The sequence below is a fragment of the Rattus norvegicus genome, chromosome 2 (genome assembly GCF_021556685.1).
Source record: "Rattus norvegicus strain SHRSP/BbbUtx chromosome 2, alternate assembly SHRSP_T2T, whole genome shotgun sequence".
NCBI classification, from domain to species: Eukaryota; Metazoa; Chordata; class Mammalia; order Rodentia; family Muridae; genus Rattus; species Rattus norvegicus.
Genome location: NC_141535.1, coordinates 42,005,205 through 42,029,733, shown reverse-complemented (window position 1 = coordinate 42,029,733; position 24,529 = coordinate 42,005,205). Strand labels below are relative to the sequence as shown.

At 39.0% G+C, this 24,529-nt stretch overlaps 1 protein-coding gene and 1 long non-coding RNA gene across 4 annotated transcripts in view; one reads left to right on the top strand and one right to left on the bottom strand.

The window, feature by feature from the left end:
* The window catches only part of Pde4d (phosphodiesterase 4D), a 1,511,604-nt gene that overhangs the window by 1,209,130 nt on the left and 277,945 nt on the right, over positions 1-24,529 (bottom strand). The gene's annotated exons all lie outside the window — the stretch shown is intronic.
* LOC148006647 (uncharacterized) overlaps positions 16,364-24,529 on the top strand; it is a 65,390-nt gene continuing 57,224 nt past the window's right edge. The window contains exons 1-2 of the long non-coding RNA XR_015673931.1: positions 16,364-16,480; positions 16,634-16,769. This is a non-coding gene — a long non-coding RNA (uncharacterized LOC148006647). The remainder of the gene's footprint in view (positions 16,481-16,633; positions 16,770-24,529) is intronic.

Sequence of the window (24,529 nt, the reverse complement as noted above, 5' to 3'; positions counted from 1 at the left end):
AACCAGTTGGGACTGTGGGCCACTTTCAACCTGATCTCTATTTCTTATATGCAGTTTCCCAGAAGGAAAACCCTGGATTTTGACTTCAAATGTCACCTTCTTTCAAAATATTTACCACATAAGTTTTTACCTCAACTTTAATTTAAGTATTCTTCCTAAAAGTTCACCATGCCAAGCTAGAATATAATTGCATTTTTTCTTTGCTTCTTGGAAGGTGCCACTTTTGCTGATACCAGAAGGGTGAAGACATCTAAAAACGCAGATCATGGTGACCACGTGTCAGGGAGGCTTCTGTGTCAACAATTGGCACAAGATCACTATTATTTGCCACAGACACCCTCTGGTGTCACATACCTATTTGAACAAAATGCCGTTTTGGTGTGCCAGGAACTAGTGCCGGGCATGACTAAGAAAACTGGGATCAAGTTCACAGAAGCCCGATTGATCCAATTTTCTCCCTGTAGTGGGGAATTAAAGGACAAACGAAGGTATCCAGTTTGCTCTCATCTTTAAGCCTATAATTTCATCTTGTAATTCTTTCATCACGGCAAGTTAAAAAAAAAACTGATAGTTTTCACAAGAGCCATAATCCCTCCAGAAAATTTCTTATTTAATAATTTCAGAAGCTACAGAAAATATCAGAAGAATGTTCTAATAGCCTAAAGAATTCCCTGTACTAATCTGGTTTGGAGAGGGCCTTGGATAACATGACAAGAACAGCTCTATGTGTCATTTCACAGGATATTTAAATAGACTCACTGAGCTGCCTAGCACAGTAAGCCATACCTCCCATGCTAAATAGGAAGAAAATGCAACCTCTGCTCTAAAAGAATAGGAAATAATTTGAGAGAATGAAATACAATATCAAGAAGGATGAAGGGCCATGGCCCTTGCCTTAGTTGTTGGAGAGGGTGAAATGAAGTGAACCCCATAAAATAAGATTTAGATGAGCAGGGGAGACTGGAAATGAGAAACAGAGCTCCAGGCAACCTCTGCATAGAAAGAAGTATGTAAGCAGATATAGAAAACCAAGAATAAGCATATCTAGTTTCCAAGCAGTGGGCCCCTTGGATTCCATGGGCAGGCTTTCTCTACAAAGCGAATTGTAAGACATGAATTCATATTAAAGTGTGGTCTACTCAGGGCCCATCAACCCTTAGCACTGATGTCAGCTTTAAACTTTTTTCAGTAGATTCTGAGAGAGTGACTCAGCTGAATCTGGAGTCAATGGTGAAACTCAGCCACTGGGGTATAGAAATCCAAAGACGCAGTTAAAAGTCCCAGGAGATGCTGTGTTGCCCCTACCCCACATACATGTTTGGTCGTTGTTTATTAAGGTTTGGCTTAAGTTACAGAGTTTCATGAGGTGAATATGATATAGGAATTGAACTGTAAAATTTGAAACCTGGCTTTTACTTAGAAGTTTGTTAATACAGCTCCCAGGGTGAAGGTCTGAATCAGGGCTGAAGAACATGAGCACAGCAGAAGTCCATCACCTATGAGAGAACAGTGCCAGTCCACAACCTGAAGGTGTTTTATTACATGACCTCATACTGGTTAGGTATATGTTAGAGAATCACCACCAGGACCCAGGAACTGAAATAAGAAGAAGGTGACAACACAAGACTTAGAATTATGTCACTTAAGTCAGAGTTTCCCTCTGGATTTCAAAGAAATCGGAACCTAGAAAAGGCATCATTGTGAGTCTGTTAAAAATTTAAGTTAACTAACAACCTTTAAAAGTATATTATGGTGCCTCAAGGGGCAGAAAATATGAAATTAGAAAGTCCTTCTCTGTTCATTTTACTTATTTTTCTAGATATTAAATTATAAGAAGCTGAACACTGTAAGAAATAAAGAAGCTACAACCTATAACGTGACTTTGTGTTATTCCCATAGGTCTGCCTTTTCTCCGCCATGATACCATGGCCAACTCCTGTTTTTGTACCTCTGGGAACTTTGCTTATTAATACATATTAGGTAGAAACCATAATATAGACACTGGGCTTGATGCTTCTGGGCTTGGGGAACAAGATAATCCCTGTCTAGAAGAACCTGTTCAGGAGCACAGTAAGTAAACAGGGAGTTAAAGTTCAGTGTGGTAATTGCAGCCCTAGGGAGAGTGATACAGTGTCAGTCTTGAAAGGTTGGGATCAAAGACAGCACCTGCTCAAAGTCTATATCTTGGAGGAAAAAGACAGAAAAGGTTAGGTAGGAAAGATACTCTAAGGAAAGGCATCACCTCGTCAAAGGAATCAAACAGAGGAAATGGTGCATACGAAAAAAAAAATGCCAGGTTCAAGGTGGGAAGTTGCTTCCAAAAGTGAGCAAACAGTAAAGTATGAGTGATTCTGAAGTCATAACAAAGAGCTTAGAGCTAGTTCTCAGGTCAATGAAGAATTGCCAGGGCTTTAAAAATGAGAAAGGGCAAGAGTGCACACTTCAGATACCATAAGAAAAACGGTTAAGAGGCCAGGCTGACTAAAAGCAGGGAGAGATTTAGATAAACCACAATAAAACTTAAGCAAGAAATGACAAAGCACTGCACCAGAGCAGCAGGAAGCATGAGGGGAGAGTGGTTGGTTCAAGATGGGGAGATCCATGAGACTTCACGATGAGCCCTGTTTGGTTCATCACAATGGTAACAGGGTCAAGAAAGACTCAAGTGTTCCTCTGACTGATGGAGGAAATACAGGAATAAAGGTGGCCATGAACGGGAATATGATCTTTACTCTGCCACGCTTTTTAGAAGTGACTTTAGAAGTGTACACTTGGAGACGTACAGCAAAAGACCGGTCATGGAGAGATTTGGACTGGACATGAAGTTATACTTATGAGAGTGTTTCTAGATAAAATCAGAACAGGCGAGCAGGGAGCATGCGCCAAAAGAAGGTGTGAAACAAGAGGTGATCCTTCAAAGACAGCTGTCCCTGGGCAATGTCTCCAGAAGAACTGAAAAAGCCCACGTTCCCTTAATGAAGAGGAACCATCTTCCAGTATGTCGAAACGAAGGATTGATCTCATTAGGTTATTTTTATCTGGGAATGGAAAACAATTCTTATATATAATAAATTGGGCAAATACTGGTAGTGGAGTGAAGAGAAGGATGGCTTATATAGGACCCTCATTCTATCCCATTGGCCGGTGTGCCTGGGTTTACGTCAGTGTGGCGTCTTTTTGACTGTCATGGCACTCCTTCACATTGGAAATAGTGATGTCTCTAGCACTTGTGTTGTTCCAGATTGTTTTGTTTGTCCTGGGATTTGGTATTTTCATAGGAATTTTAAGAATCATTTTTTTCAGTTTCTATGAAGAATTACAGTGACTGGATATAAAATTACATTAAAATTTTTATTAGATTTCTACCGAAATTCTAGGTCACTTTTGGTAAGACAGACTTTTTTGTTTTGTTTTGTTTTGTTTTTAATTAATTAATTAATTTTTTTATTTTTACGCTCACGATTTTATTCCCCTCCCAGTCCACCCTCCTACTGTTCCACATCCCATACATCCTCCCCCCCCCTACCCGCCCACCTCCACTAGGATGTCACCGCTCCACCCACCCTGCCAGACCTCTGAACTCCCTGGGGCCTCCAGTCTCTTTAGAGTTAGATGCATCTTCTCTGACTGAGCCCAGACCCGAGAGTCCTCTGCTGTATTTGTGCTGACTGCCCTCCGAAAGATAGACATTTTTTATAATAACTAGTCCTACCAATCTATGAGCAAATGGCGGGTTTGCTTTTCATCCTCTGCTATTTTCTTCAGTTCCTCTCTCGTACGTTAAAGTTGGAATGCTTAAACTTTTTAAACAGATGACAGCAAATGAAAGCCTGCTTATAGGCGAAGCACCTATTCACTGTTGGTATAAGTGCACACTGGTACAGCCACCAAGAAAACCAATATACATTCCTCAAAAAGCTAGAAATAAGTCTACCATAAGATCTAGCCGTATAACTGCGGGGCACCTGCCCTGTATTCCTACTGCAGATGTTGGTTCAGCCATGTGTATTGCTAGTCTACTCACAGTAGCCAGGAAATAGAAACAGCTTACTTGTCCACCAGGGGATGAATCCATAATGCAAATATGGTCCATAGTCACTGTTAATAATTATGCAATTATAAAGACAAAAATGAAATCTTGAAATTTGCAGAGAATGAATGCAGCTGAAAATAATTATTCTATATGAGGTTAACTGAGACCCAGACGGACAAACAGAGGATATTATCTCACATGTGAGGCTGTTAGCTTTTAATCCTTAGACACACATGTTTAATCAGAGGACCCATGGAAATCAGGAAATCAGTAAGAGGCCATTCGAGGGCATTGCAAGGCAGGGGATAGAACACAGGTAGTATTTATGAGAAAAAAAATGGAACAGGGAAGTTTAATGACATTTGGAATGGAAGAGGAGCGATAACATGGGCAAGATCTTTTGGAAAAGACACATGGAAAGTTGCAGAAACTTCATAACTTCATAAAATGTGTATATTCAGATTCATAAAAGGAGTTTAAATAGAGTTACTCTATGCCTGGAGACGATGCCTCTTCCAGACAACATGGGCTACCATAAAACCCAGGGCCAGGTATAGGTCACCTCCTTTAAATTGTTGAATCATGAAGTTTCAAGATTCCCCAAACATTATAGGTTGCCCTTGGTTACCCAACAGAACTTAATAATAAGACCGTATTGCAGAAGACACCATATAACTTGAATCATAAGACATGAAGAAATCAAGCTGGTGTTGAACTAGGAACTTTATCCTTCCTGGATATCATTATGCTGGAAAGTTCTATGCATGTTTCCAGGGAGAAAAGATAGTCTACAATGTTACACAGCAGTGTACCTTCAAAAATTTATTAATAATTGTAAGTAATACTGGTATAACAGTGGTTCCAATGTTGTGGGAGTAACCAACCAGTTACTGATTGTACTTAAGATCTGTTCTACAAGACAAAACTCATATCTGGTACCATTTCCTGAGCCCAAAATATATAACCAGGGTTGACTAAGCCATAGGTCCTAGTGGAGAACCTAATATTGATTTTCTCTTAAACAGGCACAGTATTCAATTGCACCATAAATTCTTATCTTTATGCCCAATGATTAGTGAATTTCTCAGCCTTTTTTTAAGCAAAGCTTCTTTCTTGTAGTAAATTCTCATAAATACACATTAATTAACACAGATAGTTAATCCCACAAATAACCAACATGCATAGAACAAGGCAGTGGTGCTCAATTCTAAGTAAAACATTTATATTACACTCCCTAACGTACGTGGGTTACTGCATACATTAGCTCATAATGTCTGGAACTGCATGCATAAGAACTGCACAAGAACAAGCCAGCATGATTATGGGAGGGCTCATAAAGCCCCACTCCTAGTTGAATAGTTATTAGAAATTGGTGGATTCTAGGAGAAGAGTAAGTTTTCTTCAAAGGTTGAGTCCTAGAGAGGTTACCCATGGTTCTATTGGACTGTCATATACTGGGGGTCATATTTAGAATACTAAGTGAATTCAAGGGGTTAAAGAAATAAATACATGAAGTAAGGAGAAAGCCATAAAGGAATAAGAAAGGAATGACGACGAAGAAATTAGGGGGTGAATTTGACTCAACCACATTATATAATGCAGACATGCAAATCTTAAATACCAACAAAAACATGTTAAAGAAATCAAGATTTCTTTCCATGTTAGATCCAGAAAATAATGAATCACAGTTAAGATTCTGGGCAGCTAAAGAAAAGAACTAGAATTAGCAACCATGGCTTAAAAGATAATAATGGCCAGTAAGTGGCTGAAGATCTGGAAACCTGAACTAAATCATTAAATCCACCAACATGGCAGAAAAGAACCAACCCCCAAGAGGTATACTCTTACAGTTTTCTACATTCATACTGTACCGCAAACACACACACACACACACACACACACACACACACACACACACACACACAAATTAAAAATAAACATTTATTCAAAAGTTTATCAAAACATAAACTTTTTGATAATTATGCAATCTCAAGGAGAGTTTATTCAAGTATTATGGGCATTGACAGCCTCATAAAAATAGTCTAGTTATCCTCAACCTTGGCTACATTCCAAACTAGAAAGTTTTTTTTATAAATGCAAATGTACATTTGTCATATGGACCCTTGTTATTCAAATCGTGGTCCACTAGCCACCACATTATCATCCCGAAGATTTTACTAAAAATCTCAGTTTCTACACCAAACCAGCAATCATGACCTGCACTTTTGTAAGATTCCCCAGGAGAGTCATAAGTACATTAAAGTTTGAGACACAGTGCCTCAGAATCTTTGGAAAGATTTGTTTGAATATAGATGGTCAGGCCAGGGTGGGAATTATGAATTTACATTTCTTACAAGTTCCCAAGTATTGCTTGCCACACATTTGAGACTGTATTTTGAGACTCTTTGACATAAGCCAATTAAATCAGAATTTCACTGGATGGCACCCAGGCACCAATAAATTTTAAAGTTCTCTAAATGATTCTAATTTGCAACCACCACAGTTAAGAACCACAGCGAAGGGATCTTTATGACCTGATTACGTAAGTGCGAACATAGTATGAAGAGTAATTTACCTAGTCTCTGCACACCAGCTTAAATGCATGACTAGGCTCTTCTTTAGCATAAGATGAATAGTGGTTAATCAAAGGCAAAATCAATACATTATTTCATCCTTTGTGGTTTATTTCCAGAGAGATGTTTTGTGTGGTCAAAAAGGGGAGCAGTATACTAATGGTTATCTTAATCATTTCAGTAGCCAACAATCTCTGTTTATAGATTAATTTCCTGATGGTGGAATCAGCTATCAGCGTTGTAAAGGATACTTTATTTGTTGCTTTTAATCAGAAACTTTGGAACAAGCCAAGCAGGTTGGCTCTTGTATAGAATCCCAGCACTCAGAGGCAAAGGAAAGAGGATTGCTACACTTGGGAAACTAGCTACAGAGTGAGTTTCAGAAAACCTTGGGCTAAAGAGACTCTGACTCAGAACCCAAATCCAATTTACAAACAAAAACATTGTTTCTACAGAAATGAAGCCCTGTTAAATCAGCTAGCAAAACTAATTTCTTTCCATACTGGTTCTAAGTTTGCTTTTACTTTTCTTCCTGGGTTCTTTAGATAAGAGATTATGTCATGAATTTAGACATTTTTCCCCTAACCCTTTTGGGGTCTTAAATGTCCACTGGGTGCTATTTTGGTTATGTCCTGGTAATTTTTGTTTCATTTTTACTTTAGATCAGTTTGCCCTCCTTTCCCAGTTCCCTTCTTGGAGACTTTCTCTTCTATCCCTGGATTATGATTATTTGGGGGTTTGTTAGGTCCATGTGTTTGTAGGTTTCCCTTTTGTATTTCTCTTAATGGTTTCTAGGTGCGTCTAGGACTGTTACAAGGGGGTAAATTAATCTATTTTATTCCAGTTTCTTTTGGGTTGCTTTACTGTTTCCTGGTGTCATAGACATGGCTTATTTTGCTCTAAACTTCCTTGTCACTTGAAAATATTATGACTTTGTTACTGTTAAGTGCATACTCTTTTTATGTTGATGCAATCTGGGTAGGTGACAATATTGCTGAGTTTTGCATTAAAAAGGGTGTTGAAATCTTAACTGCAACTGTGGATCTGCCTATTTGTCCCCTGAGTTCTGTCTGTTATGTTTGGACTGCCAGATCTTGGGGTGTGACTCCTTTAGAGTTGTTTCAGCAAGCTGCTGGAAACCCTTTACTATTGGATAATGTCTTTCCTCATGTGCTGGCCATTGTATTTTCTCTGATGTTTGCTTCTTCTGATACTATTATAAGCACTCTCATTCTCCTTCTCTTAAAGTTTATTTTGCATATATTTCAGCATTTGTTCATTGCAACTTGCCTCTGTAGCTGTATTTGGTCTGAGCAACTCAGAAACAATGCATAGTTGGGTTGAATACTGTTTTACCCCATAACACCAATTTCTGATATTTTATTTTAACAGTTTAATCTTGTTTTGCTGTGCTTTGTTACAGATCTTTCTTATTCATTTTATTGTACAAAGTTAAGGTACCTGAAATGGTGTTTTACTATGCACGTGCATAGTAAAAGGATAAACACCTAACATTTCCAGTAAGAAATGAAACACGTTTTCTGGGATTCAGTACAGTATGAGGATGCCTGCTTCCATCATTTCTACTCAGTCTAGAATTAGAAACACTAGCAACAGTAACTATACATGAAAAAGGATAGGATAAAAATAGCATTCAAATCTTTTGAAAGATAATATTATCCCTATTTACAAATGGCATGATGCTCTATAGAATAGCTTAATGATTCTACAGATAACTGTTAGAAAAATAGAATCCAAGAATAAATTTATTAAAGCCATGAAAGACAAACATCTATGTAGAAATAATTGGCTTCATTTCTTCATAATGATAATATGTCTAAAAATGAAATAAAACAATCTGTTTTATAAAAGTATGAAAACAGAACAAAATGTTTAAGAATAAACATAGGTCACAAGTGAAAGATATGTACATTAATGCCTATAAAAATAAATAAAATATATACATAGGTAGATAAATAAAAATATATTCTCTGCTCATGTATTAGAAGATTAATTTTAAAACACCTATAATGCCCAAAATGATATACTTATTTAGAACAACTTTATCAAAATTTCAATAGCAATTCCCTCTAATAATAGGAAAACACAATTCTAAAAATTTATTTGGAACTATGAAAGATGCCATATAACCAAAAATATATTTAAGGAAGAAAATCAAAAGTGGACACATCATATATTCTAAACATATTTGCAAACTTGTGTCTAATGAAGACTCAACATCTAAAATATTTAACTCATACAACTCAATAATAAGAAAAAAGAATAAAATTAAACAGATGTTTTTAACTTAAGAGGACCTGGAATCCCAGAATTTAGGAGGAAGAGACTTATAAGTTCAAAAACTTAAAGCCAAGTTGTGCAGCAAAGAAATATTGGCGTGAATCAGACAAACAGACTGACAGAATAAACTTAAGAGTCCAGAAATAAACCCAAGAGTATATGATTAAGAAATCTTCATTGCAGTTTCAGAGGTGCAGTCTATTATCATCACAGTGGGGAGCATGGCAGCCTACAGGCAGACATGGCACTAGAGGAGCCAAGAGTTCTATATCTTGATCTGAAACAGCAGAAAAAGCCTGTGCCCCATACGGGGTGAGGCTTGAGCATATACAATCTCAAAGCCCGCCTCCACAGTGACACACTCCTCCAACAAGGCCACACCTCCTAATAGTGCTACTCCTTTGGCCAAGCATTCAAACACACAGGGTTGTGAGGACTATTCCTATCAAACCATCACAAGTGTGGACACCAAGAAGGCTCAATGGGGAAAGGTATCTCTTTAATAAACAGAGATAGAAAAGCTGAGCACATGCATGTAAAAGACCTGGGCCCTTTCCTTACATCCCAGAGAATAGAGAGATGAAAATGGAATGTATACAGGAAGCCTGAGATCACAGAACTGTGTAAAGTAAATGTGAGAGATATGTTCCTGTAAAAGAAAATCACCAAAATTCCAAGCAACAAAAATGTAAACAAGTAAGTGAAACCATATTAAAGTCAAAAGTTTTTTCACAGCTAATGAAACAATATAATAAAAAGACTAACTATAGCTTGAGGGGAAAATGCTTGCAACCCATGTGTTTGATAGAGGGCTAACACGCCAAATAAGGAACTCACACAATTCAATTGAAGAGAAAGGAAGAAAAAGACAGAGGGGTTTGGTATAAGTAAAAAGCCTGGAATTCCAATTCCAATATCCAAGAGTAAGAGACATTCACATTCAAAGGTTCAAAGCTAGCCTGTTTTTTTTTTTTTTTTTTTTTTTTTTTTTTTTTTTTTTTTTTTTTTTTTTTATTAACTTGAGTATTTCTTATATACATTTCGAGTGTTATTCCCTTTCCCGGTTTCCGGGCAAACATCCCCCTCCCCCCTCCCCTTCCTTATGGGTGTTCCCCTCCCAACCCTCCCCCCATTGCCGCCCTCCCCCCATAGGCTAGCCTGGTTTTTAAGATTTGATGTTTTTTAATTAAGAGATTTTATTGTTCTGTCTTATGTTTTGAGGCCCTGGATAAATGTATCTATGATGAACATAAAAATGGCTAAAAATTTAAAATACCTTCAACATCATTAATCATCAAGGAAATAAAAATCAAAATGGCAGTGAGACACAAAACCGCACCTGTTAGTATAACTGTTTTCAAAAGAGAAAGAAGCAAATATTGATGAAGGAAGAAATTGAGCTCTCCCAGGCTACTAATAGGAATGAATGCACAGTGGTCCACCCACTATGGAAAACAACAAGAAAGTTCCTCAGATGGCTAAATAGAAATATTGTGTGCCCAGCAATCTGTGTTGTGTAAATACACACAAAGGAAATAAATCTGAATATTGTAGGGATGACTATATTCCTATGCCCATTGTACTACTGTTCTCAATAGTGGATATATAAGTAGGAAGACTGGACTACCAAACCCACCAAGACACTCTTGTTGTCCCCACTGGACTGATGCTGGTAAGTCATTGTTTTATCTTCAATGTTGATACGTTGACAAATGAATTATACTGGTGGCTAGGATTTACCGCATGGTAGATTTACCCACAGCACACAGATAACAATAAATAAGCAAATAAGTAATCAATGTAAAAACTGGAGGAGAAGGCGAGTGTAAAGACAAGAAGCTGTATTAGTTATACACATGGAAAAATAATATTCAGCCTGGAGGAGCAACTGCTATTCCTCATAACATGGATGAACTTACAAGACATTGTGCTAAGGAAATGAAGCTCGGCATGAATAAAGCTACGACCTAATCTTTTTAGCAAAATCTTAAGAAGAAAACCAAGTCAAATAGAAATGGGAATGGTGATCAACAGGGCAAGTTGTCAAGGGGAAGGGTCCATTAGGCTACATTCCCACTTATGTAGAATATTTGAAGATAACACAATGACTTACCAGCATCAGTCCAGTGGGGACAACAAGAGTGTCTTGGTGGGTTTGGTAGTCCAGTCTTCTTACTTAGTCCCCATTGACACTATTGGCTGGAGGCACAGGAAGCTTTTTAAGTAATAAAAGTCAGAGTAGCTGAACTCAGACTCCTGCTTAAGCTCACAGGTGGCATCGTTGGCCTAATTTAAGAAAACTTGGAAATAAAGATGCAGGATAAAGGACGAACTAAATTTCCTGCTCATGCTACTCAGTTCCACACAGTCACTTGTCTATGACACACTAATCTTCCTCACACAGACCACGATGTCTCAGAATTACCAAGGTCAAAGTCAAACTTAATGGTCTTCCTGTTGTCCTTGAAATGCCAGAGTCACTGAAGATGCTGATTCTTAATAAGAGAGAGAGAGAGAGAAAGAGAGAGAGAGAGAGAGAGAGAGAGAGAGAGAGAGAGAGAGAGAGAACTGTTTTTCTTGCCTCTCCTTGGAGTCATCTCTGTAGGCCAGCCCCCATCAGCATGCCCCACTCCCTTGACCCAGACTGTCTGTCTTGCCCTGATTCAACTCCTTTCCTTTCCCTGACTCAGGGAAGTATTTGGCATTTCCGCTAATGTCCCAGTTTCCCCTATCTGATGCCATTGCTCATGTGGTTTCAGTATCTAGAAAGCTTTCTCATAGAAGCAGAAGTGGTGATGGGAGAAGGGGGAACTGGGAAAGGGGATAGCATTAGAAATGTAAATACATAAACTATCCAATTTAATAAAAAACTAAAAAAAGAAAGAAATCACCTTTTCTAATGCCATAAATAAATAAATAAATAAATAAATAAATAAATAAGCTTTCTCTCTCTTCCTTTTATATTCCACCAAGAAAAGTCCTACTTAGAGAAAAAGTGTATGTTACAGTAACTTTTGTTCACCTGAAGTAATTGTCTTCTCCAAGGCTTATAGCTCCCTGCTGCTAAACAATTCTAGTGCTAGAAGCTTCTAGATTCCATACAGTTTTATCTAGGCCTAGAATTTTTTTGGTCTCTGAGAACACTGCCGAATAAGTTCACCCTTTCTTGTTCTTCCTGAGCTCTGGCTGGCTGATTCAATCTGGCTTAACTCTTAGCCTGTTGACTGAATTGCTCTGCTTGGGCTCAAACTGACTCTGGCAACCCAATCTAATCTCCTGACTCCTTCTCATTCTCTGACTCATTCTGTTTTCACCTGTGACAAGCTTGTTCTCTCTTCACCCTGTCTTTGTAAAACTCTCCATGTAAAACTGCCTTCTCCCTCCTTTTTTTGTTTGTTCTCTTTTAAGTAGCCTCTCTCTCCTCTCTGTTCTCCTGAGAGTTGGGAATATCCTACTCTGCCAAATCTTCCTCTGATTCATCACCTTGTCTGCCACTCACTTAGACATCACTTTCAAACACTGGTACTTCCTTCTACAAACTAATTTTGCCTTCATTGTTTGGGATTAAAGGTGTGCACTAAGGGCATGCCTCTATTCCAGCCAGAGGGATTAAAGGTGAGTACTAGACTGAACCACACCACAACTAGGAACAGTTTTTTTTTCTCCCCCAGTAAACAGCATAATCTCAGGTTTCAGAGTTTGATCAAATATCCTGTAGTGGGGGTTGGGGGGCAAGCAAAGGAATGGGAAAAAAACGTGTGTGTGTGTGTGTGTGTGTGTTTTCAAGTATATGCACCTGTGCACATATGCAGAGACTAGAAGAGAACATTGGATGTCCTGCTCTATCACACATTCCCTTATCCACTTGAGATAAGGTCTTAACTGAACTTGGAACTCATTGCTTTTGACAGGCTGGCTGCCCAGTGAGCTCTGGGATCTTTACGTCTATGAGTGCTAGGATTACAGGTACTTTCAGCTATGATGAGCTTTCATGTGAGTGAGTAGTGGAGATGAACTTGGGTCCTCAGGCTTGCACAGCAAGTGGTCTTGCTCTCTGAACCATTTGCTCAACCCACTCTCATTTGTTTCTGAAAGCCGAGTTGAATAATGCTTTGTTTTCACCTTTTCTGATAACTCTAGATCTTGCAACCCATAGTGATTGTCTTTCTGTTCACTCTATCATCAAGTACTAGGCTATAAGTTCCTCAAGGGCAGGACCATCAATTATTCATCTTTATGCTTTGGAGGTGTTGAAAAAGTAGACTATGAACTCTCACAGACTTAACTTCATATTTTTGCTTTGTCACATCCTAGTTGACTGACCTTGGATAGTTTCATATAGATCTCCCTAGCATCTTTGACTGAGAATAGATACAAATTTTCAGATACTGATCTTGTCAACTCACGGATTAGAAATTTGAGACTATGGTGCCATAATAGGCCCCTATTGAGTTGCCTCTGAATAATCACAGGTATCTCTCAAATAGGAATATGATTTATATGATCATTAAAATCAAAGGAGCAGGGCAGTACCAAGTCACTTAACTGACCAGTCTGTAGAATTCTGATGATAAAGATTCACTTTGAACACTATTGGAAGTATTTATATGTGTTAAGACCAGTGACAAGTCCAACTTGGGATCTATCCCATGGACGGTCACCAAACCCTGACATTTAACTGATGCTATGTTCTGATTGCAGACAAGAGTCTAGCATGGCTGTCCTCTGAGAGGCTCTACCAGCAGCTGAAACAGATGGAGATACTCACAGCCAAGCATTGGGTTGAGGTCGATAACCCCTATAGAAGAGTTAGGGGAAGGATTGAAGGAACTGAAGGAAATGGCAACCCCATAGAAAGACTAACAGTGTCAACCAACCAGAATCCTGGAAGTTTCCAGAGACTAAGCCACCAACCAATGAGCATGCATGGGCTGGTCTGAGGTCCCCAGCACATATGTAGCAGAGGACTGCCTTGTTTGGTCTTAGTGGGAGAGGATACACCTAATCCTGTAGATTCTTACTGCCCCAGGTATGGGGAGTACCTGGGTAGGACACCCTCTCAGAGGGAGATGGGGGGAAGAACTCTGAAAGGAGGGAATGTTAGGGGCAGCATTTATGATGTGAATAAATAAAATAATTATTAACAATAATATAAGAAGAATCTAGACAGCACAAAGTCTCAGGCATAGCTGCCACTTAACAACATTTTCTATTCTCTAACTTTTTTCTCTTGAAAGCCTTTCAATCATTTTGTTTTCTTTTACTAAACACTCTCCCTTCACTTCTACTTTTCTTCTGAATTCTTTCTGCTCTGTTTCCTTTCCTTTCCTTTCCTCTAGTACTTGTCCACTTATATCTTCCTTACTTCAGTTTTAACTGAACATTTTCAAAGATATGAATTTCTATTTCTCATTTTGTGTGTATAAAAACATAGCTGATAAATCTTGTGTGTATATGCATATGTATAAGTATTTGTATGTGTATTTTGTACGTATGTGTATGTATGTGTGTATGTATGTGTCTGTGGCATGTGCATGTCTGTGTTATGTCTATGTATATATGTATGTATGTATGTGCATGTGTGTGTTTATCTGTATGTGGGTACATGTGTTTATGTATGAATGTACATGTATATATTTGTGTGTATGTCTGTTTATATATACAAGTGATATGTGAGCAGTGTGTGTATGTATGTGTATGTGATATGTAAGTAGTATATGTGTATGTGTGTGTTCATGTAGTTATGGGTGCACATTTGTGTTTGTGTATGTGCACATACATGTGGAGGTTAGAAGATGAAACACTTCCTCATCAGGTTCATCTACCTCCTTTCATGAGACTTGCTGTCAGCATGGCACTTACTAACTAGGCTAGGCTGTCTGGTGAATAAGCCTCACATCTGACAATCTCTGTCTCCCTAGTCCTGGTATTGCAATAATGTACCACAACATTCCTCTTTTATCATGTGGGCTTTGTGAGGGTATCACGCCCTCATGATTAAACAGTAAGCACCTTACCTATTTTGAACCATATCCCTAGCCATGAATGCTGAGAAATCATAATCCAGAATTATTTCAAATGACAAGTTATGAAAAGAAAAACAATTATTTTCAAGGAGAATGAATCCAATTAAAAGTAATTTTAATAAGACCAAAACTCAGAAGAGATAAGCTAAACAAAAGCAGAATATCAGGAAAAGGTGAACAAAAGAAAAGGGATCACACTATATGAGCACTGGCATTGTTTGAAACAATGCATTAATCCAAGCAGCATAAAGAGGTCATTACCATTCCTGGGAGTGTGGACTCCAGCTTGAGAGATTAAGTGAGATAGTTGTGAACCTCAAGACCACAGAGACTGGGAGAACTAAAGCAGAATAGTTGCCAAGATGAGCCCTGTTTAAACAATAGTCACTTTATTTGATCATGACAAGAGGATTGCATGATTAAAGGTTCCAGGAACTGCTGCAGTTCATCAATGGAGACTGAGGGCATCAGCAGGTTACAGGCAAATTCCTATGTCAATTTGTCTAAGTTAATCTATACAGTCCTTCCAAGGTTTCACTGAGAACAGAAATGCTCTTTGTCTTTTAAGAAGGATCTGTTAAAAATAAGAAATAAGAGGATGCGCACAAAGCTAATCATTAAAAACCAAACAACAGTGGCAACAGCAAAATACCCTCGTCCTCTTGCTTCAGTTATTAAAGAATGCCCAGTATGTCCCTGGTATGCTGATGCAGAAGTGATGAAAGTACAAAAAACCCATTCTTATATAAATTTTGAAGAGAACTCATTAAAGGTAGAAAGTACACTTGATTGATAAATTACATGTTAGTTTGCAAGGTTGGAGGTGCCATAAATAATAAACATTACAATGGGATCAGGGTAACTTAGGACAAGGACCAGGGAGAGGACAGCAAGGGAAAGCTTGTTTCCATGATATAGGGTTCAACATACTCTTAAGATCAGCAATGAGTCAGGTGTGGCTAGAGCAGTTAGGATAAGACACTAGGAGGCCATGAGCTCAGGAAAGGAAGGAAGGGCCAGACTATGTGGCCCTCCCTATACAGACTAAACTCTATACCTCCTAAAGTCATGCTTGAGGTCCTGACCTCAACCATTTGGAATAGGGTCTTCAAATTGGGAAGGTTAGAATGGTATCATCATAGTAGTCTGTCCTCCAACATGACTACACTCATTAAAGAAATAAAGGAAAAGGACATAGAAAGAGATAGGATGACTGTGGATTGAAAGAGCAACAGGAGCCACCAGATGACAAGAAGGGATGTGGAAGGAGAACCCAAGTTAGCAAAACCTCCGTGGGCATCCCGCCTCTAGAATTCCAAGGAAACCAACTCTAGTTGATAACTCGCTCATCTGTGTAGCATTATTCCAGCATTTGGCAAACTGACCCATGGCTCCAGATCACAGGAAGCACTCAGGCACACTGACAGTTCATTCAGAAGTCCCTGAGCGCAGGGGAGACACGTCAGTCTGACGTTTCAGTCTCATGTTAGAATGCAGAAGAACCACAGGAGACTATACCTCCCACCTTCTTAGCAAGGACAAGCCAGGTGAGTTTCAAAGTTAATTCTTCAATTTAGCTATCAGAGAATCAGGGGGCAGGGAGGAGATAAAAAAGAAACCCAAATGAACTAAGTCCCAGAAGGGAAGGAATCGATGCCAGGAAGGGGGAGCCCCTATCCGTGAATTGTTTTCCTCTACAGCCTCGTGAGAAGCACAAACTTGCTGCTGGTGGGTATGAGGGCAAGGCTGCTGAACTGGTGAAGATGTTAAATATATGCTGGCTGATGTGAGGGAGGCTGTACCCTAACCCAGAGACAAACAAGACGTTTCCTGGAGGTAAGGCAGGAGCCCCCTGAATCCTGGGGATGGGAAGGGACAGTCAAGAAATAAACCAACACCCCTGAGGTCACGCATCCCCATGTCACCTCAGTATAGTCCTTTCCCAGCTGTGCCATGTGTTTCTGACACCACTTTCCATCTCCTCTCGTCCCTCCTCTCTCCTTTCTTTTCCTCCCCTGACTCCCCCACCTTGACCTCCATCAGTCTGTTTCAGCCAGGTTTATCTGTATTATTGATTTTCTCAAGCAAGCAACCTTTGTTTTCAATAATTTACTGATTTTTTTCTTTTATGTTTCTGATCTCTACTTTAATCTTCAGATTTCCTTTCTTCTGTTTATTTGAGAGCTTGCTTTGCTCTTCTCTGCTAGTTTCTTAAGATGTAATCTGAGGTTGATTTGTAGACATCTCCTCCTTATACAGGCACTGAGTGTTAGGAAATTTCCCCAGATATTGACTTATTAGCATGCAGTAAAACCTGTTCTGCTGTTCACACACTTTCATTTGGTTGAATTTCTCCTTTTCGTTTGTCTTTTGACCCCCAGTGTTCTGGTTTCAAGTGGCTGTGAGACAGTTTATCACAAGCTGGCGACTTAGCACTTCACTTTTCCACGGGTCTGAGTCTAGTGCCAAGGCTCTGGTAAAGTGTGTTTCCTTTACTCCTGGTACTGTCCAGCTCAAAGTGGCTCCAGATATAACTCCAGTTTCAGTGTTGACATCCATGTGATCTTCTCCTCAAATGTTATGTTTTCTCTTCTTTCCTTTTCAAAGATGTTTTCACTGGATTTAGGACCCATCCATGCAATCTGGGGGTTGTGTCAGGTTAAGATTTTCATTATTTATGCAACAGTCCTTTCCTAAGGAGGCCATATTCAAAAGTCCCAAATGTTAAGTCATAGATATATCTCCCTGAGGATCATAATTCAACCTACCACATGAGGGCTCTTTAAAATGCAATGCTTAAGGTCTACATTTGCAGGAAACTTCTCACATATCTTTGTTGTGCAACAAATTTCAACTTCAATTTTTACTCATATGAAATTCTGTTTTTCCTATCAATGCGAGAAATTATATTTATTTATTTATTTTTTTGGTTCTTTTTTTTGCGGAGCTGGGAACCGAACCCAGGGCCTTGCGCTTCCTAGGCAAGCGCACTACCACTGAGCTAAATCCCTAACCTGAGAAATTATATTTATGTTCTTAGCTTCCTGAGCTCTCTGCTTCCCCCAGCATTTGATATAATCTTGCATACAATTAGAGCTTCTCACAAAGTTTCATAAGGTACTGAGTGTTCCAAAAAGTTTTTTATGTTAAACATCAATTATAAGTTAGAGAACTGATAACTTCTTTTCTTCAAGTATCAGTTAGAAAACTCTAGAAACATTATGCTAATTACAGTTCCTGGGGAGTTACACATCATGGACTCAAATTTCTATTTTATGGGCTTAATGTAGCTTGACACCTTACCTCGTGGGAGCTACAATATGGAAAAAGACATAAAATAATGGACTTGATGGGTTTCTATCACAGCAGGGCCTGCAGTCTTGTACCACGTTTCACACGGCAGCCCAACTGTCTCATCAGTTCTCCTCTGGGCTGTTGCTGCAGGTGAAGGAGGCAAATAAAGTCTATCAACAACCACCCATAGAAAAATAAAATTGCTGGTCAGGAGTAGGATTGTGGAAATCTCACAAACACCAAGCCAAGTTCCTTCCTGGAGCAAACTTGCCTTGTCTTTGGTTGTAGGAAATGAATGAATGGAGAACAGTCATATGTCAACACGATAGTACACAGCACTCATTACAATAGGAGTGCAATAAATGGAAAGGGGAAAGAAGATTCAACAAACTTTCACAGGCAAGCTATTTCGGTTTCAATTGTTATGCAAAGGAGCAGAATATCCCATTTGGGAACATGTCATTATTCTACGGGTATTCAGCATCTCTTTCAGACACCTTGCCAGTTAGGATTCAAGCCATCAATGAGACTATTACCAGCTCTCAAGGAAATTTGAGGATTTCATTGATGCCTCATGCACAAAATGATGAAAAAATAGATAACTCATATTTCTGCTGCTAGATGCTTCTGCTATGAGATGCCTCTCCATAACGAGATTATCTTTGGGGTCCGCAATTCCTGAAATAACGTCTTGCACAGGTATAAGGCTTTTGCTAGAATTTCTCCAAGACAACCTATGACAATAAGTTACCATTCCCATCTGTGCCATTGTTACAGCACATATGGAGACCAATTGCTAGAGGAGCCTCTTTCCTTAGTTCACGCCAAGGAGTTCCCTAATGAGCTTTCTCCATCATTGGGACATCAGGACACCAAGAATCTCCAATGTATTTCTCAACTTTCCTTGCCTAAAAGAACATCTAGTGGCTTGAAATGTAGCCTCGGGTCAGAAGTATACTGTTTTTAGTAAGTAGATGGCTAGTTTATTAAATAAACAGTGACTGGGAATGTTCAAAATGGGCAACTTATCTATCCTTTGGAATCATGACTATCAGCCTTATTTCACTGCCACCCAAGCATGTGGAATAACATGCTCTCCAACCTCATCAAAGATGGATCACAGTAAGACAGCCTTGAGAGTCCCTTTCAGGTCTGGCTGTCCAAACATTTAATTAGGTGTAGTTTCCTGCACACTTGATGCAAGGCCCCACCTTGCTTTCAGTGTTAATATCATCTATGACTGCACTTTGTCTCTTCTGAAATGAGGAGTAAGACACTGGAGAGGCAATCAGAGCTTGGCCTTTTTTTTTTAATACTACCTCGGTCTTCCGTGACTGGCCACTCAACAGTTATTTCAATAACTTTGCTCGAGGAAACCTGAGTAGCATTCTCTCTAGTTTTCATAAGAATGTCTCTCTCAATTTGTGTGTGTCACGTTAGGTACTTTATGTCATTTAGTAGCAAGTAGGACTGTACTTGGCCGTCCCATAAATGTGCATCACCAAGAAGAACGGCAATGGCTCAAGTGTTCTTCCTGAAGAGCAGCCTTCTGAATGTGCAGAAGGGCAAGAGATGCCTGCTTAGCATTCAGATGATAAAACAGCAGTAGATAGGAGGAGTTCTATTTTATTTTTGAGAGCCCTGTTTATTTAGAAAAGGGAGAAGAAAGAATATTGGAGTCAGAGGACCAGGACACCAGCTGGTCATGAATTTGAAAAAGTTCAGGGATACATGGAAGGAGTTGAAGCGGAGAGAGGGAGGGAAATGAGGTACATACAGTGCTTGCATATAAAATTCTCAAAAAAGTTTTAAAAATGCATTTTAAAAAGTCGATAGGAAAGGAAACTGCAACTTCTACTGGCAGCTGGAGAATAAGAAAGTAGAGTTTAGGGAAACAAGGAGAAAGGACGGGGCAGTAGGTACCAGAGGAAGAGTCTTAAATAACTAATTAGGTGCATGTAGTGCTACTGCGGTGGGCAAAAATAGATAGACTTTACCTCACATTACCACCACTCAAATTCATGAAGTAAAGAGATGCCCACGATTACCCAACCTCATCAAGAATGGATCATAGTAAGATAGCCTTAAGAATTCCTTTCCCTTCTATCTGTACAAATGTTGACAAGTGAATGACTCTTTTAAAGAGAAGCCAGCTTCTCCAATGCTGCTTTAAAAGTGGGTTCAGATGCACTCATCAGGACGTGAGATACAGGAAGCATGTTCTTTTATTTTATATACTTTTACAGTGCTCAGGCAAGAGGCACTGGGGATGTTCATTGTCTTTGATTAAATCCTTCAGAGAACTAGCCCATATCTGTGAGAATACTTTGACTGGAGTTTCCGGTAAACAGGGTGCCCACGTAACCCCTGATCACCATGAACTCAGATCACATCCAATCAGTTGTCACAATACCTCAGAAAATAGAGCTGTTTAGTGTGTGGTAGGAAGTGTTCAAGAAATTGGAGAACTACTCTGCCTCTTTGGTGACATGAGAAAGGTACGCCCACTCAAGGGGGAGCTATCTGGCTATATATTCCCATGACATATGACAAGCAATTTTTGATACCTAAGTGCTAGTACGTAAAGAACTAACTTTCCAAAGACCATCCGTGATGAAAAATGAAACCACTCTGAAGCTCTTCTCTTGCATTTGCTCCCTGAGGGCCCTCGTACTCCAAAGAAAGATGCTTGTTTGAAACTCCTCATAGATTCCCAGCTACAGTAAGATATACTCAGAACATCTACGCACGATATCTTTGCGGCACCCTCGGGATGATATGGTGTGGGCACGAGGTGTAATCCCTCACTGAGTATATTTGAAATCCCAGCCCATTATACTGACTGCCTCGGCAGCTATTTAAGCATGAGATAGTTTGCCCTCAGCTTTATCAATGTGCTTCATGGACCATCTGCTTCAGCTACATGATCACTTAAAAGGTAATGGAGTTTACAGCTGAGGTCAAGAAGAAGGATCCTACGCAGTCTTGAATATTGACTTGGTCTTAGGTAGGTAGGAATGAACAAAAATTGAACGTGGAACTGGAACAGAAGGTGACATTTTAACAAATACTTACTTTGAATTAGCAGAGTAGCTTACAGATATTTAGCATTTTTCCTCCCCACTAATAAGAAAAAATTTACGCACAGAAGGGTTAGACTCTTTAGAATACCAACAAAGCTTTCATAATCGAAAACCAAGTGGTAAACTGCCTCCAGCAGAGCACTGCCTTTGGCCTCAGCCACATGACACAACTATAAAGGCTCTGAGAGACGAGCAAAGGAGGGTCAGGCCGTCTGATAGCCACACCTGCCGGCGAGACAAGCTTTGTTTTTTCCCTCAAGCAAACATTTTAGCTGTGTCCCAAAAGTTGGTCTTAAGTGCCAGCTCTCTGTGCAAGGTGCTATTTTAGACACCACAGAATACTAAGAACCAGATTTATGGCCTCCAGAAACTTTATCTCTAAGAGGAAGTCTATCTGTAGCACAGAGTAAAATATTAACGTTGGGTGAGCAAATGCATTCTCTGATAGATAATGCAGTCTGTTCAGTTGTCTTTTGGGCTGAGAATCCCGGAGAGGAACTCCACCACATGGCGCTGTTGTGTAGAAGAGGCGCCCCCTGGAGGTCTCAGAGAACTACTACTTGCCTTCAGCACACAATTTCCTGTCTTTTCTACTACCCCAAGGCTCTATGAAGATAAAAACTGAAGTTCATGGATATTCTGAGTTTCTAGCACTTAGTTTAAGGCATGTAGAAATGCGTCAGCAAAAACAAAATTAAAAACAATAAATTTTCTAAAGCCAAGACAGAACACAATTTTTACACACATGTGTGCATGCACACACACACCCACACACCCACACACACAATTTTATATGTACATACAGTCATGTTTCTGAATATAAACATCCTATGCAGCTGAAATAGTATCTTCTTATAATATCTTACCTTCTCATCTCCACATCTTCAGTAGAATATTTTTTTTCTTACATTTTCTAAGTCATATCCTTTAAGTTTCTAAAATGTTTAGAAATGGCTAAGTTCTTAACTAAGTTGTTGTCTCTAGCCCTCATTGCACGTGAGAGCCTTTAATACTTTTGACTACTGCTATTGTATGACTTTGCTTTTATGTATAAAATTCTACACAAAAGTAACTATTTGACCCTAATAGCCCCTCTGTGATACCTCCGCCCTATCAGAGAGTATTCATCTACTTATTTAACAAGGATTTTTCTCTACTTTGAGCTTAATAAAATGTTTAAATACCATCATGCTTCCTGAGTCCATTGAAAGATTCCGAAAGAAGCATTTTCTTAGCCTTGCAGACTTGTGGCTTGTTCTAAACTGTATTGGATTTGCACACGATGGGCATGTAAGACTATACTAACGCCAGCCGGTCCATGTATTTTCTCCCTGAGGTCTTTCAGCATGGTTTTCCTCAGTGTCACATTCTTCCTGGATAATATCACCAAGTGTGTGCATTTCTGATTCTTCCTTAATATCTTATCTAACATCCAATACTTACAGTAAAAGGTTAAATGATCATTTAGTCTCAGCATGGTAGTCAGCATCTACCTTTGGCCTCAAAATCCGTTACATGCTTATTAGTCTCCCTTAGTGCTAGGTTGAAGATTTGTAGATTCGAATTGCGAATATTATTTTCTCCCCCAAGAAGTTTCTCTGTTCCTTTGCTTAGTCCTTCATATATCTACACATTCCAAAATAAGAGAAAATAAAACGAACAGGTTGTAATTTTAGCTCATGGATGAACACACAGTAAAAACTGACCTAGAAAGAGTGAACTGGGAACCCACACACAGAGGAAGAGTGACTCTGAGGAATTTTGTATATAACTGAGTAGTTTGTTTTATTGGGTGGTCCTCATGTGATTAGACATTTAACAACTGATCATCACTCAGTAAAGCTTGCTTTTAAAAGCTTAAGAACCACCCCCAGATATTTTACTGATGTCTTCTGGAGTTCGAAGAGTCTCATTCACAAACAATCATTTATATTTTCTCTGGAGAACATAGGCAGTTGTGTTCACTCCTGTGTCAGCCTCGTTTTAGCACTGACACTACGACTGTGATCACAAGTACCTGGGAGATTACAGTGTGATAAGGACGTTTTACTTTAGCACTTCATATTTACCACCCACGACATTTGAGCCTTACATTTCTGAGCATTCCTTCTACAGAACCACATTATAGGCTGTTGATTTCATCATAAACTATACCTGCTGACTCACCTAAGGGAAACCACAGAAGAAACATATGGAATTATATTTGAATCAACACCTGCTCTGCCCACTAGTCTCTCCTCCCAGATCATATTGAAGACACCAGCACTCTGTTTTCAAGATTTAAAGAAGGTTCTTCTAAGTGCAGATCATTTGAGAGTCGGTCATCTTACTTTCGTGTCCCTTCCCAAAGTAGTTTAAAGGAAATAGATTAGGAAAACATCCTTAACATTTAAATCAGTGAGTTAGACACAAAATCCAGTATAGGCTGCTTCTGTTAGGCCTTGAAGACACAAAATCGCAACAACAAAAATGTCAGGCCTGGTATATCTAAATTAATGTATCTTAGGGAGCTCAAAATAAAGACAGCATTTTCCCCTAACCCGTGAAAGGTTCTAGCATACATTTCAACAATTTAAGTGACCCTTGACATTACTGAGGTCCCTTAATGTCAATCTCTTCTGACTTCTCCATTCCTGACTCATGATTTTCTCATCACGGTCCCAAAATGAAGAGTCTGTTTTGAAGGTTATTAGCTTTTCCCTATCCTTGTTGGGCAGATTTCTCTCTGCTAAAATAGCAATATAAAAAAATAATAACTCTTGCCTACCAATTACTGAGATCATTATAAGATCTTCTATTGGACCATCCTCTAGTTAAATGTTTAAAGCTTAATTAAAATGCAAATTAACAGTAGACAGTATTGCAATTACAGCAATGGTGGGATGGGGCTTAAGCCAGTTTTATCCAAGAGTGCAAATTTTTGGGACTGCAATTAAATGTGTAATTATTTGCATTTTTATAGAAATTTTCATGACCTCAAAAGGAATCAGGAAAACCCCAACTAAAACTGAGCCAGACAGATATATCCAGCCTGCCTTTTTTTTTAAATCACTGTAGAGAGAGTCACAATTTTATTGACCATATTTCATCTCATGCTGTTGAATTGATTTTTCCTAAATTGCTAAAATTAGGTGGATTAATTATATACCAATGCTCCGAGTTCTTTCTAGGAAAGATGATGGTCATTTTATGACCTTTAGTAACTGACTAATAAGGAAT